Genomic DNA, 15,301 nt, shown 5'->3' on the forward strand with positions numbered 1-15,301 from the left:
ATTACTGTGTGACTTTTCCCACCGCGCTTGACACCCAACGACTAGTAGTAGTAGTAGTAGTAGTAGTAGTAGGGGCAAGCATAAGGAACAAATAGATAGTTGCATGTCGGATGCGATCATACCAGCACTAAAGCACTGGATCCCATCAGAACTCTGAAGTTAAGCGTGCTTGGCGAGAGTAGTACTAGGATGGGTGACCTCCTGGGAAGTCCTCGTGTTGCATTCCCCTTTTTAAATATATTTTTGCGCCACGTGACAAGGATGACGCGGGACCGTGATCTATATGACCTCATTTTCTTATTTTTGACGATTACTGTGTGACTTTTCCCACCGCGCTTGACATCCAACGACTAGTAGTAGGAGTAGTAGTAGTAGTAGTAGTAGGGGCAAGCATAAGGAACAAATAGATAGTTGCATGTCGGATGCGATCATACCAGCACTAAAGCACCGGATCCCATCAAAACTCCGAAGTTAAGCGTGCTTGGGCGAGAGTAGTACTAGGATGGGTGACCTCCTGTGAAGTCCTCGTGTTGCATTCCCCTTTTTAAATATATTTTTGCGCCACGTGACAAGGATGACGCGGGAGCGTGATCTATATGACCTCATTTTCTTATTTTTGACGATTACTGTGTGACTTTTCCCACCGCGCTTGACACCCAACGACTAGTAGTAGTAGTAGTAGTAGTAGGGGCGAGCATAAGGAACAAATAGATAGTTGCATGTCGGATGCGATCATACCAGCACTAAAGCACCGGATCCCATCAGAACTCCAAAGTTAAGCATGCTTGGGCAAGAGTAGTACTAGGATGGGTGACCTCTTGGGAAGTCCTCGTGTTGCATTCCCCTTTTTAAATATATTTTTGCGCCACGTGACAAGGATGACGCGGGACCGTGATCTATATGACCTCATTTTCTTATTTTTGACGATTACTGTGTGACTTTTCCCACCGCGCTTGACACCCAACGACTAGTAGTAGTAGTAGTAGTAGTAGTAGTAGTAGTAGTAGTAGGGGCAAGCATAAGGAACAAATAGATAGTTGCATGTCGGATGCGATCATACCAGCACTAAAGCACCGGATCCCATCAAAACTCCGAAGTTAAGCGTGCTTGGGCGAGAGTAGTACTAGGATGGGTGACCTCCTGTGAAGTCCTCGTGTTGCATTCCCCTTTTTAAATATATTTTTGCGCCACGTGACAAGGATGACGCGGGAGCGTGATCTATATGACCTCATTTTCATATTTTTGACGATTACTGTGTGACTTTTCCCACCGCGCTTGACACCCAACGACTAGTAGTAGTAGTAGTAGTAGTAGTAGTAGTAGGGGCAAGCATAAGGAACAGATAGATAGTTGCATGTCGGATGCGATCATACCAGCACTAAAGCACCGGATCCCATCAAAACTCCGAAGTTAAGCGTGCTTGGGCGAGAGTAGTACTAGGATGGGTGACCTCCTGTGAAGTCCTCGTGTTGCATTCCCCTTTTTAAATATATTTTTGCGCCACGTGACAAGGATGACGCGGGAGCGTGATCTATATGACCTCATTTTCTTATTTTTGACGATTACTGTGTGACTTTTCCCACCGCGCTTGACACCCAACGACTAGTAGTAGTAGTAGTAGTAGGGGCAAGCATAAGGAACAAATAGATCGTTGCATGTCGGATGCGATTATACCAGCACTAAAGCACCGGATCCCATCAGAACTCCGAAGTTAAGCGTGCTTGGGCGAGAGTAGTACTAGGATGGGTGACCTCCTGGGAAGTCCTCGTGTTGCATTCCCCTTTTTAAATATATTTTTGCGCCACGTGACAAGGATGACGCGGGAGCGTGATCTATATGACCTCATTTTCTTATTTTTGACGATTACTGTGTGACTTTTCCCACCGCGCTTGACACCCAACGACTAGTAGTAGTAGTAGTAGTAGTAGTAGTAGTAGTAGGGGCAAGCATAAGGAACAAATAGATAGTTGCATGTCGGATGCGATCATAGCAGCACTAAAGCACCGGATCCCATCAGAACTCCGAAGTTAAGCGTGCTTGGGCGAGAGTAGTACTAGGATGGGTGACCTCCTGGGACTCCGTGTTGCATTCCCCTTTTTAAATTTATTTTTGCGCCACGTGACAAGGATGACGCGGGAACGTGATCTATATGACCTCATTTTCTTATTTTTGACGATTACCGTGTGACTTTTCCCACCGCGCTTGACACCCAACGACTAGTAGTAGTAGTAGTAGTAGTAGTAGTAGGGGCAAGCATAAGGAACAAATAGATAGTTGCATGTCGGATGCGATCATACCAGCACTAAAGCACCGGATCCCATCAAAACTCCGAAGTTAAGCGTGCTTGGGCGAGAGTAGTACTAGGATGGGTGACCTCCTGGGAAGTCCTCGTTTTGCATTCCCCTTTTTAAATATATTTTTGCGCCACGTGACAAGGATGACGCGGGACCGTGATCTATATGACCTCATTTTCTTATTTTTGACGATTACTGTGTGACTTTTCCCACCGCGCTTGACACCCAACGACTAGTAGTAGTAGTAGTAGTAGGGGCAAGCATAAGGAACAAATAGATAGTTGCATGTCAGATGCGATCATACCAGCACTAAAGCACCGGATCCCATCAGAACTCCGAAGTTAAGCGTGCTTGGGCGAGAGTAGTACTAGGATGGGTGACCTCCTGGGAAGTCCTCGTGTTGCATTCCCCTTTTTAAATATATTTTTGCGCCACGTGACAAGATTGACGCGGGACCGTGATCTATATGACCTCATTTTCTTATTTTTGACGATTACTGTGTGACTTTTCCCACCGCGCTTGACACCCAACGACTAGTAGTAGTAGTAGTAGGGGCAAGCATAAGGAACAAATAGATAGTTGCATGTCGGATGCGATCATAGCAGCACTAAAGCACCGGATCCCACCAGAACTCCGAAGTTAAGCGTGCTTGGGCGAGAGTAGTACTAGGATGGGTGACCTCCTGGGAATTCCTCGTGTTGCATTCCCCTTTTTAAATATATTTTTGCGCCACGTGACAAGGATGACGCGGGAGCGTGATCTATATGACCTCATTTTCTTATTTTTGACGATTACTGTGTGACTTTTCCCACCGCGCTTGACACCCAACGACTAGTAGTAGTAGTAGTAGTAGTAGTACTAGTAGTAGTAGTAGTAGGGGCAAGCATAAGGAACAAATAGATAGTTGCATGTCGGATGCGATCATACCAGCACTAAAGCACCGGATCCCATCAGAACTCCGAAGTTAAGCGTGCTTGGGCGAGAGTAGTACTAGGATGGGTGACCTCCTGGGAAGTCCTCGTGTTGCATTCCCCTTTTTAAATATATTTTTGCGCCACGTGACAAGGATGACGCGGGACCGTGATCTATATGACCTCATTTTCTTATTTTTGACGATTACTGTGTGACTTTTCCCACCGCGCTTGACACCCAACGACTAGTAGTAGTAGTAGTAGTAGGGGCAAGCATAAGGAACAAATAGATAGTTGCATGTCGGATGCGATCATACCAGCACTAAAGCACCGGATCCCATCAGAACTCCGAAGTTAAGCGTGCTTGGGCGAGAGTAGTACTAGGATGGGTGACCTCCTGGGAAGTCCTCGTGTTGCATTCCCCTTTTTAAATATATTTTTGCGCCACGTGACAAGGATGACGCGGGAGCGTGATCTATATGACCTCATTTTCTTATTTTTGACGATTACTGTGTGACTTTTCCCACCGCGCTTGACACCCAACGACTAGTAGTAGTAGTAGTAGTAGTAGGGGCAAGCATAAGGAACAAATAGATAGTTGCATGTCGGATGCGATCATACCAGCACTAAAGCACCGGATCCCATCAGAACTCTAAAGTTAAGCGTGCTTGGGCGAGAGTAGTACTAGGATGGGTGACCTCCTGGGAAGTCCTCGTGTTGCATTCCCCTTTTTAAATATATTTTTGCGCCACGTGACAAGGATGACGCGGGAACGTGATCTATATGACCTCATTTTCTTATTTTTGACGATTACCGTGTAACTTTTCCCACCGCGCTTGACACCCAACGACTAGTAGTAGTAGTAGTAGTAGTAGTAGTAGGGGCAAGCATAAGGAACAAATAGATAGTTGCATGTCGGATGCGATCATACCAGCACTAAAGCACCGGATCCCATCAAAACTCCGAAGTTAAGCGTGCTTGGGCGAGAGTATTACTAGGATGGGTGACCTCCTGGGAAGTCCTCGTTTTGCATTCCCCTTTTTAAATATATTTTTGCGCCACGTGACAAGGATGACGCGGGACCGTGATCTATATGACCTCATTTTCTTATTTTTGACGATTACTGTGTGACTTTTCCCACCGCGCTTGACACCCAACGACTAGTAGTAGTAGTAGTAGTAGTAGTAGGGGCAAGCATAAGGAACAAATAGATAGTTGCATGTCAGATGCGATCATACCAGCACTAAAGCACCGGATCCCATCAGAACTCCGAAGTTAAGCGTGCTTGGGCGAGAGTAGTACTAGGATGGGTGACCTCCTGGGAAGTCCTCGTGTTGCATTCCCCTTTTTAAATATATTTTTGCGCCACGTGACAAGGATGACGCGGGACCGTGATCTATATGACCTCATTTTCTTATTTTTGACGATTACTGTGTGACTTTTCCCACCGCGCTTGACACCCAACGACTAGTAGTAGTAGTAGTAGGGGCAAGCATAAGGAACAAATAGATAGTTGCATGTCGGATGCGATCATAGCAGCACTAAAGCACCGGATCCCACCAGAACTCCGAAGTTAAGCGTGCTTGGGCGAGAGTAGTACTAGGATGGGTGACCTCCTGGGAAGTCCTCGTGTTGCATTCCCCTTTTTAAATATATTTTTGCGCCACGTGACAAGGATGACGCGGGAGCGTGATCTATCGCGCTTGACACCCAACGACTAGTAGTAGTAGTAGTAGTAGTAGTAGTACTAGTAGTAGTAGTAGTAGGGGCAAGCATAAGGAACAAATAGATAGTTGCATGTCGGATGCGATCATACCAGCACTAAAGCACCGGATCCCATCAGAACTCCGAAGTTAAGCGTGCTTGGGCGAGAGTAGTACTAGGATGAGTGACCTCCTGGGAAGTCCTCGTGTTGCATTCCCCTTTTTAAATATATTTTTGCGCCACGTGACAAGGATGACGCGGGACCGTGATCTATATGACCTCATTTTCTTATTTTTGACGATTACTGTGTGACTTTTCCCACCGCGCTTGACACCCAACGACTAGTAGTAGTAGTAGTAGTAGTAGTAGTAGTAGTAGTAGGGGCAAGCATAAGGAACAAATAGATAGTTGCATGTCGGATGCGATCATACCAGCACTAAAGCACCGGATCCCATCAAAACTCCGAAGTTAAGCGTGCTTGGGCGAGAGTAGTACTAGGATGGGTGACCTCCTGTGAAGTCCTCGTGTTGCATTCCCCTATTTAAATATATTTTTGCGCCACGTGACAAGGATGACGCGGGAGCGTGATCTATATGACCTCATTTTCATATTTTTGACGATTACTGTGTGACTTTTCCCACCGCGCTTGACACCCAACGACTAGTAGTAGTAGTAGTAGTAGTAGTAGTAGTAGTAGGGGCAAGCATAAGGAACAAATAGATAGTTGCATGTCGGATGCGATCATACCAGCACTAAAGCACCGGATCCCATCAAAACTCCGAAGTTAAGCGTGCTTGGGCGAGAGTAGTACTAGGATGGGTGACCTCCTGTGAAGTCCTCGTGTTGCATTCCCCTTTTTAAATATATTTTTGCGCCACGTGACAAGGATGACGCGGGAGCGTGATCTATATGACCTCATTTTCTTATTTTTGACGATTACTGTGTGACTTTTCCCACCGCGCTTGACACCCAACGACTAGTAGTAGTAGTAGTAGGGGCAAGCATAAGGAACAAATAGATAGTTGCATGTCGGATGCGATTATACCAGCACTAAAGCACCGGATCCCATCAGAACTCCGAAGTTAAGCGTGCTTGGGCGAGAGTAGTACTAGGATGGGTGACCTCCTTGGAAGTCCTCGTGTTGCATTCCCCTTTTTAAATATATTTTTGCGCCACGTGACAAGGATGACGCGGGAGCGTGATCTATATGACCTCATTTTCTTATTTTTGACGATTACTGTGTGACTTTTCCCACCGCGCTTGACACCCAACGACTAGTAGTAGTAGTAGTAGTAGTAGTAGTAGTAGTAGTAGGGGCAAGCATAAGGAACAAATAGATAGTTGCATGTCGGATGCGATCATAGCAGCACTAAAGCACCGGATCCCATCAGAACTCCGAAGTTAAGCGTGCTTGGGCGAGAGTAGTACTAGGATGGGTGACCTCCTGGGACTCCGTGTTGCATTCCCCTTTTTAAATATATTTTTGCGCCACGTGACAAGGATGACGCGGGAACGTGATCTATATGACCTCATTTTCTTATTTTTGACGATTACCGTGTGACTTTTCCCACCGCGCTTGACACCCAACGACTAGTAGTAGTAGTAGTAGTAGTAGTAGTAGTAGGGGCAAGCATAAGGAACAAATAGATAGTTGCATGTCGGATGCGATCATACCAGCACTAAAGCACCGGATCCCATCAAAACTCCGAAGTTAAGCGTGCTTGGGCGAGAGTAGTACTAGGATGGGTGACCTCCTGGGAAGTCCTCGTGTTGCATTCCCCTTTTTAAATATATTTTTGCGCCACGTGACAAGGATGACGCGGGACCGTGATCTATATGACCTCATTTTCTTATTTTTGACGATTACTGTGTGACTTTTCCCACCGCGCTTGACACCCAACGACTAGTAGTAGTAGTAGTAGTAGTAGTAGGGGCAAGCATAAGGAACAAATAGATAGTTGCATGTCAGATGCGATCATACCAGCACTAAAGCACCGGATCCCATCAGAACTCCGAAGTTAAGCGTGCTTGGGCGAGAGTAGTACTAGGATGGGTGACCTCCTGGGAAGTCCTCGTGTTGCATTCCCCTTTTTAAATATATTTTTGCGCCACGTGACAAGGATGACGCGGGACCGTGATCTATATGACCTCATTTTCTTATTTTTGACGATTACTGTGTGAGTTTTCCCACCGCGCTTGACACCCAACGACTAGTAGTAGTAGTAGTAGGGGCAAGCATAAGGAACAAATAGATAGTTGCATGTCGGATGCGATCATAGCAGCACTAAAGCACCGGATCCCACCAGAACTCCGAAGTTAAGCGTGCTTGGGCGAGAGTAGTACTAGGATGGGTGACCTCCTGGGAAGTCCTCGTGTTGCATTCCCCTTTTTAAATATATTTTTGCGCCACGTGACAAGGATGACGCGGGAGCGTGATCTATATGACCTCATTTTCTTATTTTTGACGATTACTGTGTGACTTTTCCCACCGTGCTTGACACCCAACGACTAGTAGTAGTAGTAGTAGTAGTAGTAGTAGTACTAGTAGTAGTAGTAGTAGGGGCAAGCATAAGGAACAAATAGATAGTTGCATGTCGGATGCGATCATACCAGCACTAAAGCACCGGATCCCATCAGAACTCCGAAGTTAAGCGTGCTTGGGCGAGAGTAGTACTAGGATGGGTGACCTCCTGGGAAGTCCTCGTGTTGCATTCCCCTTTTTAAATATATTTTTGCGCCACGTGACAAGGATGACGCGGGACCGTGATCTATATGACCTCATTTTCTTATTTTTGACGATTACTGTGTGACTTTTCCCACCGCGCTTGACACCCAACGACTAGTAGTAGTAGTAGTAGTAGTAGTAGGGGCAAGCATAAGGAACAAATAGATAGTTGCATGTCGGATGCGATCATACCAGCACTAAAGCACCGGATCCCATCAGAACTCCGAAGTTAAGCGTGCTTGGGCGAGAGTAGTACTAGGATGGGTGACCTCCTGGGAAGTCCTCGTGTTGCATTCCCCTTTTTAAATATATTTTTGCGCCACGTGACAAGGATGACGCGGGAGCGTGATCTATATGACCTCATTTTCTTATTTTTGACGATTACTGTGTGACTTTTCCCACCGCGCTTGACACCCAACGACTACTAGTAGTAGTAGTAGTAGTAGGGGCAAGCATAAGGAACAAATAGATAGTTGCATGTAGGATGCGATCATACCAGCACTAAAGCACCGGATCCCATCAGAACTCCGAAGTTAAGCGTGCTTGGGCGAGAGTAGTACTAGGATGGGTGACCTCCTGGGAAGTCCTCGTGTTGCATTCCCCTTTTTAAATATATTTTTGCGCCACGTGACAAGGATGACGCGGGACCGTGATCTATATGACCTCATTTTCTTATTTTTGACGATTACTGTGTGACTTTTCCCACCACGCTTGACACCCAACGACTAGTAGTAGTAGTAGTAGTAGTAGTAGGGGCAAGCATAAGGAACAAATAGATAGTTGCATGTCGGATGCGATCATACCAGCACTAAAGCACCGGATCCCATCAGAACTCCGAAGTTAAGCGTGCTTGGGCGAGAGTAGTACTAGGATGGGTGACCTCCTGGGTAGTCCTCGTGTTGCATTCCCCTTTTTAAATATATTTTTGCGCCACGTGACAAGGATGACGCGGGAGCGTGATCTATATGACCTCATTTTCTTATTTTTGACGATTACTGTGTGACTTTTCCCACCGCGCTTGACACCCAACGACTAGTAGTAGTAGTAGTAGTAGGGGCAAGCATAAGGAACAAATAGATAGTTGCATGTCGGATGCGATCATACCAGCACTAAAGCACCGGATCCCATCAGAACTCTAAAGTTAAGCGTGCTTGGGCGAGAGTAGTACTAGGATGGGTGACCTCCTGGGAAGTCCTCGTGTTGCATTTCCCTTTTTAAATATATTTTTGCGCCACGTGACAAGGATGACGCGGGACCGTGATCTATATGACCTCATTTTCTTATTTTTGACGATTACTGTGTGACTTTTCCCACCGCGCTTGACACCCAACGACTAGTAGTAGTAGTAGTATTAGTAGTAGTAGTAGGGGCAAGCATAAGGAACAAATAGATGGTTGCATGTCGGATGCGATCATACCAGCACTGAAGCACCGGATCCCATCAGAACTCCGAAGTTAAGCGTGCTTGGGCGAGAGTAGTACTAGGATGGGTGACCTCCTGGGAAGTCCTCATGTTGCATTCCCCTTTTTAAATATATTTTTGCGCCACGTGACAAGGATGACGCGGGACCGTGATCTATATGACCTCATTTTCTTATTTTTGACGATTACTGTGTGACTTTTCCCACCGCGCTTGACACCCAACGACTAGTAGTAGTAGTAGTAGGGGCAAGCATAAGGAACAAATAGATAGTTGCATGTCAGATGCGATCATACTAGCACTAAAGCACCGGATCCCATCAGAACTCCGAAGTTAAGCGTGCTTGGGCGAGAGTAGTACTAGGATGGGTGACCTCCTGGGAAGTCCTCGTGTTGCATTCCCCCTTTTAAATATATTTTTGCGCGACGTGACAAGGATGACGCGGGACCGTGATCTATATGACCTCATTTTCTTATTTTTGACGATTACTGTGTGACTTTTCCCACCGCGCTTGACACCCAACGACTAGTAGTAGTAGTAGTAGGGGCAAGCATAAGGAACAAATAGATAGTTGCATGTCGGATGCGATCATACCAGCACTAAAGCACCGGATCCCACCAGAACTCCGAAGTTAAGCGTGCTTGGGCGAGAGTAGTACTAGGATGGGTGACCTCCTGGGAAGTCCTCGTGTTGCATTCCCCTTTTTAAATATATTTTTGCGCCACGTGACAAGGATGACGCGGGAGCGTGATCTATATGACCTCATTTTCTTATTTTTGACGATTACTGTGTGACTTTTCCCACCGCGCTTGACACCCAACGACTAGTAGTAGTAGTAGTAGTAGGGGCAAGCATAAGGAACAAATAGATAGTTGCATGTCGGATGCGATCATACCAGCACTAAAGCACCGGATCCCATCAGAACTCCGAAGTTAAGCGTGCTTGGGCGAGAGTAGTACTAGGATGGGTGACCTCCTGGGAAGTCCTCGTGTTGCATTCCCCTTTTTAAATATATTTTTGCGCCACGTGACAAGGATGACGCTGGACCGTGATCTATATGACCTCATTTTCTTATTTTTGACGATTACTGTGTGACTTTTCCCACCGCGCTTGACACCCAACGACTAGTAGTAGTAGTAGTAGTAGGGGCAAGCATAAGGAACAAATAGATAGTTGCATGTCGGATGCGATCATACCAGCACTAAAGCACCGGATCCCATCAGAACTCCGAAGTTAAGCGTGCTTGGGCGAGAGTAGTACTAGGATGGGTGACCTCCTGGGAAGTCCTCGTGTTGCATTCCCCTTTTTAAATATATTTTTGCGCCACGTGACAAGGATGACGCGGGAGCGTGATCTATATAACCTCATTTTCTTATTTTTGACGATTACTGTGTGACTTTTCCCACCGCGCTTGACACCCAACGACTACTAGTAGTAGTAGTAGTAGTAGGGGCAAGCATAAGGAACAAATAGATAGTTGCATGTCGGATGCGATCATACCAGCACTAAAGCACCGGATCCCATCAGAACTCCGAAGTTAAGCGTGCTTGGGCGAGAGTAGTACTAGGATGGGTGACCTCCTGGGAAGTCCTCGTGTTGCATTCCCCTTTTTAAATATATTTTTGCGCCACGTGACAAGGATGACGCGGGACCGTGATCTATATGACCTCATTTTCTTATTTTTGACGATTACTGTGTGACTTTTCCCACCACGCTTGACACCCAACGACTAGTAGTAGTAGTAGTAGTAGTAGTAGTAGTAGTAGTAGGGGCAAGCATAAGGAACAAATAGATAGTTGCATGTCGGATGCGATCATACCAGCACTAAAGCACCGGATCCCATCAGAACTCCGAAGTTAAGCGTGCTTGGGCGAGAGTAGTACTAGGATGGGTGACCTCCTGGGAAGTCCTCGTGTTGCATTCCCCTTTTTAAATATATTTTTGCGCCACGTGACAAGGATGACGCGGGAGCGTGATCTATATGACCTCATTTTCTTATTTTTGACGATTACTGTGTGACTTTTCCCACCGCGCTTGACACCCAACGACTAGTAGTAGTAGTAGTAGTAGTAGTAGTAGTAGGGGCAAGCATAAGGAACAAATAGATAGTTGCATGTCGGATGCGATCATACCAGCACTAAAGCACCGGATCCCATCAGAACTCTAAAGTTAAGCGTGCTTGGGCGAGAGTAGTACTAGGATGGGTGACCTCTTGGGAAGTCCTCGTGTTGCATTCCCCTTTTTAAATATATTTTTGCGCCACGTGACAAGGATGACGCGGGACCGTAATCTATATGACCTCATTTTCTTATTTTTGACGATTACTGTGTGACTTTTCCCACCGCGCTTGACACCCAACGACTAGTAGTAGTAGTAGTATTAGTAGTAGTAGTAGGGGCAAGCATAAGGAACAAATAGATGGTTGCATGTCGGATGCGATCATACCAGCACTGAAGCACCGGATCCCATGAGAACTCCGAAGTTAAGCGTGCTTGGGCGAGAGTAGTACTAGGATGGGTGACCTCCTGGGAAGTCCTCATGTTGCATTCCCCTTTTTAAATATATTTTTGCGCCACGTGACAAGGATGACGCGGGAGCGTGATCTATATGACCTCATTTTCTTATTTTTGACGATTACTGTGTGACTTTTCCCACCGCGCTTGACACCCAACGACTAGTAGTAGTAGTAGTAGTAGGGGCAAGCATAAGGAACAAATAGATAGTTGCATGTCGGATGCGATCATACCAGCACTAAAGCACCGGATCCCATCAGAACTTCGAAGTTAAGCGTGCTTGGGCGAGAGTAGTACTAGGATGGGTGATCTCCTGGGAAGTCCTCGTGTTGCATTCCCCTTTTTAAATATATTTTTGCGCCACGTGACAAGGATGACGCGGGAGCGTGATCTATATGACCTCATTTTCTTATTTTTGACGATTACTGTGTGACTTTTCCCACCGCGCTTGACACCCAACGACTAGTAGTAGTAGTAGTAGTAGTAGTAGTAGTAGTAGGGGCAAGCATAAGGAACAATTAGATAGTTGCATGTCGGATGCGATCATACCAGCACTAAAGCACCGGATCCCATCAGAACTCCGAAGTTAAGCGTGCTTGGGCGAGAGTAGTACTAGGATGGGTGACCTCCTGGGAAGTCCTCGTGTTGCATTCCCCTTTTTAAATATATTTTTGCGGCACGTGACAAGGATGACGCGGGAGCGTGATCTATATGACCTCATTTTCTTATTTTTGACGATTACTGTGTGACTTTTCCCACCGCGCTTGACACCCAACGACTAGTAGTAGTAGTAGTAGTAGTAGTAGTAGTAGTAGTAGGGGCAAGCATAAGGAACAAATAGATAGTTGCATGTCGGATGCGATCATACCAGCACTAAAGCACCGGATCCCATCAGAACTCCGAAGTTAAGCGTGCTTGGGCGAGAGTTGTACTAGGATGGGTGACCTCCTGGGAAGTCCTCGTGTTGCATTCCCCTTTTTAAATATATTTTTGCGCCACGTGACAAGGATGACGCGGGACCGTGATCTATATGACCTCATTTTCTTATTTTTGACGATTACTGTGTGACTTTTCCCACCGCGCTTGACACCCAACGACTACTACTAGTAGTAGTAGTAGGGGCAAGCATAAGGAAGAAATAGATAGTTGCATGTCGGATGCGATCATACCAGCACTAAAGCACCGGATCCCATCAGAACTCCGAAGTTAAGCGTGCTTGGGCGAGAGTAGTACTAGGATGGGTGACCTCCTGGGAAGTCCTCGTGTTGCATTCCCCTTTTTAAATATATTTTTGCGCCACGTGACAAGGATGACGCGGGAGCGTGATCTATATGACCTCATTTTCTTATTTTTGACGATTACTGTGTGACTTTTCCCACCGCGCTTGACACCCAACGACTAGTAGTAGTAGTAGTAGTAGTAGTAGTAGGGGCAAGCATAAGGAACAAATAGATAGTTGCATGTCGGATGCGATCATACCAGCACTAAAGCACCGGATCCCATCAGAACTCTGAAGTTAAGCGTGCTTGGGCGAGAGTAGTACTAGGATGGGTGACCTCCTGGGAAGTCCTCGTGTTGCATTCCCCTTTTTAAATATATTTTTGCGGCACGTGACAAGGATGACGCGGGAGCGTGATCTATATGACCTTATTTTCTTATTTTTGACGATTACTGTGTGACTTATCCCACCGCGCTTGACACCCAACGACTAGTAGTAGTAGTAGTAGTAGTAGTAGTAGTAGTAGTAGTAGTTGGGGCAAGCATAAGGAACAAATAGATAGTTGCATGTCGGATGCGATCATAACAGCACTAAAGCACCGGATCCCATCAGAACTCCGAAGTTAAGCGTGCTTGGGCGAGAGTAGTACTAGGATGGGTGACCTCCTGGGAAGTCCTCGTGTTGCATTCCCCTTTTTAAATATATTTTTGCGCCACGTGACAAGGATGACGCGGGAGCGTGATCTATATGACCTCATTTTCTTATTTTTGACGATTACTGTGTGACTTTTCCCACCGCGCTTGACACCCAACAATTAGTAGTAGTAGCAGTAGTAGTAGTAGTAGTAGGGGCAAGCATAAGGAATAAATAGATAGTTGCATGTCGGATGCGATCATACCAGCACTAAAGCATCGGATCCCATCAGAACTTCAAAGTTAAGCGTGCTTGGGCGAGAGTAGTACTAGGATGGGTGACCTCCTGGGAAGTCCTCGTGTTGCATTCCCCTTTTTAAATATATTTTTGCGCCACGTGACAAGGATGACGCGGGAGCGTGATCTATATGACCTCATTTTCTTATTTTTGACGATTACTGTGTGACTTTTCCCACCGCGCTTGACACCCAACGACTAGTAGTAGTAGGGGCAAGCATAAGGAACAAATAGATAGTTGCAGGTCGGATGCGATCATACCAGCACTAAAGCACCGGATCCCATCAGAACTCCGAAGTTAAGCGTGCTTGGGCGAGAGTAGTACTAGGATGGGTGACCTCCTGGGAAGTCCTCGTGTTGCATTCCCCTTTTTAAATATATTTTTGCGCCACGTGACAAGGATGACGCGGGACCGTGATCTATATGACCTCATTTTCTTATTTTTGACGATTAGTGTGTGACTTTTCCCACCGCGCTTGACACCCAACAATTAGTAGTAGTAGTAGTAGTAGTAGTAGTAGTAGTAGGGGCAAGCATAAGGAACAAATAGATAGTTGCATGTCGGATGCGATCATACCAGCACTAAAGCACCGGATCCCATCAGAACTTCGAACTTAAGCGTGCTTGGGCGAGAGTAGTACTAGGATGGGTGACCTCCTGGGAAGTCCTCGTGTTGCATTCCCCTTTTTAAATATATTTTTGCGCCACGTGACAAGGATGACGCGGGAGCGTGATCTATATGACCTCATTTTCTTATTTTTGACGATTACTGTGTGACTTTTCCCACCGCGCTTGACACCCAACGACTAGTAGTAGTAGGGGCAAGCATAAGGAACAAATAGATAGTTGCATGTCGGATGCGATCATACCAGCACTAAAGCACCGGATCCCATCAGAACTCCGAAGTTAAGCGTGCTTGGGCGAGAGTAGTACTAGGATGGGTCACCTCCTGGGAAGTCCTCGTGTTGCATTCCCCTTTTTAAATATATTTTTGCGCCACGTGACAAGGATGACGTGTTGGAAATATGCCCTAGAGGCAATAATAAATTAGTTATTATTATATTTCTTAGTTCATGATAATCGTTTATTATCCATGCTATAATTGTATTGATTGGAAACACAATACTTGTGTGGATACATAGACAAAACACTGTCCCTAGTAAGCCTCTAGTTGACTAGCTCGTTGATCAAAGATGGTCAAGGTTTCCTGGCCATAGGCAAGTGTTGTCACTTGATAACGGGATCACATCATTAGGAGAATCATGTGATGGACTAGACCCAAACTAATAGACGTAGCATGTTGATCGTGTCATTTTGTTGCTACTGTTTTCTGCGTGTCAAGTATTTATTCCTATGACCATGAGATCATATAACTTACGGACACCGGAGGAATGCTTTGTGTGTATCAAACGTCGCAACGTAACTGGGTGACTATAAAGATGCTCTACAGGTATCTCCGAAGGTGTTCGTTGAGTTAGTGTAGATCGAGACTGGGATTTGTCACTCCGTGTGACGGAGAGGTATCTCGGGGCCCACTCGGTAATACAACATCACACACAAGCCTTGCAAGCAATGTAACTTAATGTA

The 15,301-nt window shown here is 46.0% G+C and overlaps 48 non-coding genes across 48 annotated transcripts; all 48 read left to right on the top strand.

Annotated features, from left to right (window-relative positions):
* Positions 1-108: 108 nt before the first annotated feature.
* Positions 109-226, top strand: LOC123433000. Its single transcript, XR_006624561.1, has one exon. It is a non-coding gene; the product is annotated as a 5S ribosomal RNA (ribosomal RNA).
* A 194-nt stretch (positions 227-420) lies between these two features.
* LOC123438795 lies at positions 421-539 on the top strand. Its single transcript, XR_006629917.1, has one exon. It is a non-coding gene; the product is annotated as a 5S ribosomal RNA (ribosomal RNA).
* A 185-nt stretch (positions 540-724) lies between these two features.
* On the top strand, positions 725-843 carry LOC123432510. The gene has a single exon (XR_006624089.1). It is a non-coding gene; the product is annotated as a 5S ribosomal RNA (ribosomal RNA).
* A 203-nt stretch (positions 844-1,046) lies between these two features.
* LOC123438796 lies at positions 1,047-1,165 on the top strand. The gene has a single exon (XR_006629918.1). It is a non-coding gene; the product is annotated as a 5S ribosomal RNA (ribosomal RNA).
* Positions 1,166-1,359: 194 nt separating this feature from the next.
* Positions 1,360-1,478, top strand: LOC123438798. Its single transcript, XR_006629920.1, has one exon. It is a non-coding gene; the product is annotated as a 5S ribosomal RNA (ribosomal RNA).
* Positions 1,479-1,660: 182 nt separating this feature from the next.
* LOC123435286 lies at positions 1,661-1,779 on the top strand. The gene has a single exon (XR_006626541.1). It is a non-coding gene; the product is annotated as a 5S ribosomal RNA (ribosomal RNA).
* A 197-nt stretch (positions 1,780-1,976) lies between these two features.
* LOC123433329 lies at positions 1,977-2,092 on the top strand. Its single transcript, XR_006624855.1, has one exon. It is a non-coding gene; the product is annotated as a 5S ribosomal RNA (ribosomal RNA).
* Positions 2,093-2,283: 191 nt separating this feature from the next.
* Positions 2,284-2,402, top strand: LOC123431557. Its single transcript, XR_006623149.1, has one exon. It is a non-coding gene; the product is annotated as a 5S ribosomal RNA (ribosomal RNA).
* A 182-nt stretch (positions 2,403-2,584) lies between these two features.
* Positions 2,585-2,703, top strand: LOC123435841. Its single transcript, XR_006627086.1, has one exon. It is a non-coding gene; the product is annotated as a 5S ribosomal RNA (ribosomal RNA).
* A 179-nt stretch (positions 2,704-2,882) lies between these two features.
* LOC123432119 lies at positions 2,883-3,001 on the top strand. Its single transcript, XR_006623717.1, has one exon. It is a non-coding gene; the product is annotated as a 5S ribosomal RNA (ribosomal RNA).
* A 206-nt stretch (positions 3,002-3,207) lies between these two features.
* Positions 3,208-3,326, top strand: LOC123436593. Its single transcript, XR_006627810.1, has one exon. It is a non-coding gene; the product is annotated as a 5S ribosomal RNA (ribosomal RNA).
* A 182-nt stretch (positions 3,327-3,508) lies between these two features.
* On the top strand, positions 3,509-3,627 carry LOC123436605. The gene has a single exon (XR_006627821.1). It is a non-coding gene; the product is annotated as a 5S ribosomal RNA (ribosomal RNA).
* Positions 3,628-3,812: 185 nt separating this feature from the next.
* Positions 3,813-3,931, top strand: LOC123438002. The gene has a single exon (XR_006629160.1). It is a non-coding gene; the product is annotated as a 5S ribosomal RNA (ribosomal RNA).
* A 191-nt stretch (positions 3,932-4,122) lies between these two features.
* On the top strand, positions 4,123-4,241 carry LOC123432714. Its single transcript, XR_006624284.1, has one exon. It is a non-coding gene; the product is annotated as a 5S ribosomal RNA (ribosomal RNA).
* Positions 4,242-4,429: 188 nt separating this feature from the next.
* LOC123435842 lies at positions 4,430-4,548 on the top strand. The gene has a single exon (XR_006627087.1). It is a non-coding gene; the product is annotated as a 5S ribosomal RNA (ribosomal RNA).
* Positions 4,549-4,727: 179 nt separating this feature from the next.
* LOC123432018 lies at positions 4,728-4,846 on the top strand. Its single transcript, XR_006623621.1, has one exon. It is a non-coding gene; the product is annotated as a 5S ribosomal RNA (ribosomal RNA).
* A 161-nt stretch (positions 4,847-5,007) lies between these two features.
* LOC123437578 lies at positions 5,008-5,126 on the top strand. Its single transcript, XR_006628752.1, has one exon. It is a non-coding gene; the product is annotated as a 5S ribosomal RNA (ribosomal RNA).
* A 200-nt stretch (positions 5,127-5,326) lies between these two features.
* On the top strand, positions 5,327-5,445 carry LOC123438800. Its single transcript, XR_006629921.1, has one exon. It is a non-coding gene; the product is annotated as a 5S ribosomal RNA (ribosomal RNA).
* A 197-nt stretch (positions 5,446-5,642) lies between these two features.
* LOC123438801 lies at positions 5,643-5,761 on the top strand. Its single transcript, XR_006629922.1, has one exon. It is a non-coding gene; the product is annotated as a 5S ribosomal RNA (ribosomal RNA).
* Positions 5,762-5,940: 179 nt separating this feature from the next.
* On the top strand, positions 5,941-6,059 carry LOC123437357. Its single transcript, XR_006628542.1, has one exon. It is a non-coding gene; the product is annotated as a 5S ribosomal RNA (ribosomal RNA).
* Positions 6,060-6,259: 200 nt separating this feature from the next.
* Positions 6,260-6,375, top strand: LOC123433330. Its single transcript, XR_006624856.1, has one exon. It is a non-coding gene; the product is annotated as a 5S ribosomal RNA (ribosomal RNA).
* A 194-nt stretch (positions 6,376-6,569) lies between these two features.
* On the top strand, positions 6,570-6,688 carry LOC123437613. Its single transcript, XR_006628787.1, has one exon. It is a non-coding gene; the product is annotated as a 5S ribosomal RNA (ribosomal RNA).
* A 188-nt stretch (positions 6,689-6,876) lies between these two features.
* Positions 6,877-6,995, top strand: LOC123435843. The gene has a single exon (XR_006627088.1). It is a non-coding gene; the product is annotated as a 5S ribosomal RNA (ribosomal RNA).
* A 179-nt stretch (positions 6,996-7,174) lies between these two features.
* LOC123432019 lies at positions 7,175-7,293 on the top strand. The gene has a single exon (XR_006623622.1). It is a non-coding gene; the product is annotated as a 5S ribosomal RNA (ribosomal RNA).
* Positions 7,294-7,505: 212 nt separating this feature from the next.
* On the top strand, positions 7,506-7,624 carry LOC123436617. The gene has a single exon (XR_006627832.1). It is a non-coding gene; the product is annotated as a 5S ribosomal RNA (ribosomal RNA).
* A 188-nt stretch (positions 7,625-7,812) lies between these two features.
* Positions 7,813-7,931, top strand: LOC123436630. The gene has a single exon (XR_006627844.1). It is a non-coding gene; the product is annotated as a 5S ribosomal RNA (ribosomal RNA).
* A 185-nt stretch (positions 7,932-8,116) lies between these two features.
* On the top strand, positions 8,117-8,235 carry LOC123436641. The gene has a single exon (XR_006627855.1). It is a non-coding gene; the product is annotated as a 5S ribosomal RNA (ribosomal RNA).
* A 188-nt stretch (positions 8,236-8,423) lies between these two features.
* LOC123437135 lies at positions 8,424-8,542 on the top strand. Its single transcript, XR_006628332.1, has one exon. It is a non-coding gene; the product is annotated as a 5S ribosomal RNA (ribosomal RNA).
* A 182-nt stretch (positions 8,543-8,724) lies between these two features.
* On the top strand, positions 8,725-8,843 carry LOC123431593. Its single transcript, XR_006623183.1, has one exon. It is a non-coding gene; the product is annotated as a 5S ribosomal RNA (ribosomal RNA).
* Positions 8,844-9,037: 194 nt separating this feature from the next.
* LOC123437587 lies at positions 9,038-9,156 on the top strand. The gene has a single exon (XR_006628761.1). It is a non-coding gene; the product is annotated as a 5S ribosomal RNA (ribosomal RNA).
* A 179-nt stretch (positions 9,157-9,335) lies between these two features.
* LOC123437764 lies at positions 9,336-9,454 on the top strand. Its single transcript, XR_006628935.1, has one exon. It is a non-coding gene; the product is annotated as a 5S ribosomal RNA (ribosomal RNA).
* Positions 9,455-9,633: 179 nt separating this feature from the next.
* Positions 9,634-9,752, top strand: LOC123436876. The gene has a single exon (XR_006628083.1). It is a non-coding gene; the product is annotated as a 5S ribosomal RNA (ribosomal RNA).
* A 182-nt stretch (positions 9,753-9,934) lies between these two features.
* Positions 9,935-10,053, top strand: LOC123436653. Its single transcript, XR_006627866.1, has one exon. It is a non-coding gene; the product is annotated as a 5S ribosomal RNA (ribosomal RNA).
* Positions 10,054-10,235: 182 nt separating this feature from the next.
* On the top strand, positions 10,236-10,354 carry LOC123436664. Its single transcript, XR_006627877.1, has one exon. It is a non-coding gene; the product is annotated as a 5S ribosomal RNA (ribosomal RNA).
* A 185-nt stretch (positions 10,355-10,539) lies between these two features.
* LOC123436675 lies at positions 10,540-10,658 on the top strand. The gene has a single exon (XR_006627888.1). It is a non-coding gene; the product is annotated as a 5S ribosomal RNA (ribosomal RNA).
* Positions 10,659-10,858: 200 nt separating this feature from the next.
* Positions 10,859-10,977, top strand: LOC123436686. Its single transcript, XR_006627899.1, has one exon. It is a non-coding gene; the product is annotated as a 5S ribosomal RNA (ribosomal RNA).
* A 194-nt stretch (positions 10,978-11,171) lies between these two features.
* Positions 11,172-11,290, top strand: LOC123438480. The gene has a single exon (XR_006629619.1). It is a non-coding gene; the product is annotated as a 5S ribosomal RNA (ribosomal RNA).
* A 194-nt stretch (positions 11,291-11,484) lies between these two features.
* Positions 11,485-11,603, top strand: LOC123431563. Its single transcript, XR_006623155.1, has one exon. It is a non-coding gene; the product is annotated as a 5S ribosomal RNA (ribosomal RNA).
* Positions 11,604-11,785: 182 nt separating this feature from the next.
* On the top strand, positions 11,786-11,904 carry LOC123438378. The gene has a single exon (XR_006629523.1). It is a non-coding gene; the product is annotated as a 5S ribosomal RNA (ribosomal RNA).
* Positions 11,905-12,101: 197 nt separating this feature from the next.
* Positions 12,102-12,220, top strand: LOC123436697. Its single transcript, XR_006627910.1, has one exon. It is a non-coding gene; the product is annotated as a 5S ribosomal RNA (ribosomal RNA).
* Positions 12,221-12,420: 200 nt separating this feature from the next.
* LOC123435517 lies at positions 12,421-12,539 on the top strand. Its single transcript, XR_006626764.1, has one exon. It is a non-coding gene; the product is annotated as a 5S ribosomal RNA (ribosomal RNA).
* A 182-nt stretch (positions 12,540-12,721) lies between these two features.
* Positions 12,722-12,840, top strand: LOC123436708. The gene has a single exon (XR_006627921.1). It is a non-coding gene; the product is annotated as a 5S ribosomal RNA (ribosomal RNA).
* Positions 12,841-13,031: 191 nt separating this feature from the next.
* Positions 13,032-13,150, top strand: LOC123435761. The gene has a single exon (XR_006627009.1). It is a non-coding gene; the product is annotated as a 5S ribosomal RNA (ribosomal RNA).
* Positions 13,151-13,356: 206 nt separating this feature from the next.
* LOC123437872 lies at positions 13,357-13,475 on the top strand. The gene has a single exon (XR_006629038.1). It is a non-coding gene; the product is annotated as a 5S ribosomal RNA (ribosomal RNA).
* Positions 13,476-13,669: 194 nt separating this feature from the next.
* On the top strand, positions 13,670-13,788 carry LOC123432216. Its single transcript, XR_006623810.1, has one exon. It is a non-coding gene; the product is annotated as a 5S ribosomal RNA (ribosomal RNA).
* Positions 13,789-13,961: 173 nt separating this feature from the next.
* Positions 13,962-14,080, top strand: LOC123436719. Its single transcript, XR_006627932.1, has one exon. It is a non-coding gene; the product is annotated as a 5S ribosomal RNA (ribosomal RNA).
* Positions 14,081-14,277: 197 nt separating this feature from the next.
* LOC123431924 lies at positions 14,278-14,396 on the top strand. Its single transcript, XR_006623531.1, has one exon. It is a non-coding gene; the product is annotated as a 5S ribosomal RNA (ribosomal RNA).
* Positions 14,397-14,569: 173 nt separating this feature from the next.
* LOC123435655 lies at positions 14,570-14,688 on the top strand. The gene has a single exon (XR_006626902.1). It is a non-coding gene; the product is annotated as a 5S ribosomal RNA (ribosomal RNA).
* Positions 14,689-15,301: the final 613 nt, after the last annotated feature.

This window comes from Hordeum vulgare, chromosome 2H (assembly GCF_904849725.1).
Source record: "Hordeum vulgare subsp. vulgare chromosome 2H, MorexV3_pseudomolecules_assembly, whole genome shotgun sequence".
In the NCBI taxonomy this organism is placed as follows: Eukaryota; Viridiplantae; Streptophyta; class Magnoliopsida; order Poales; family Poaceae; genus Hordeum; species Hordeum vulgare.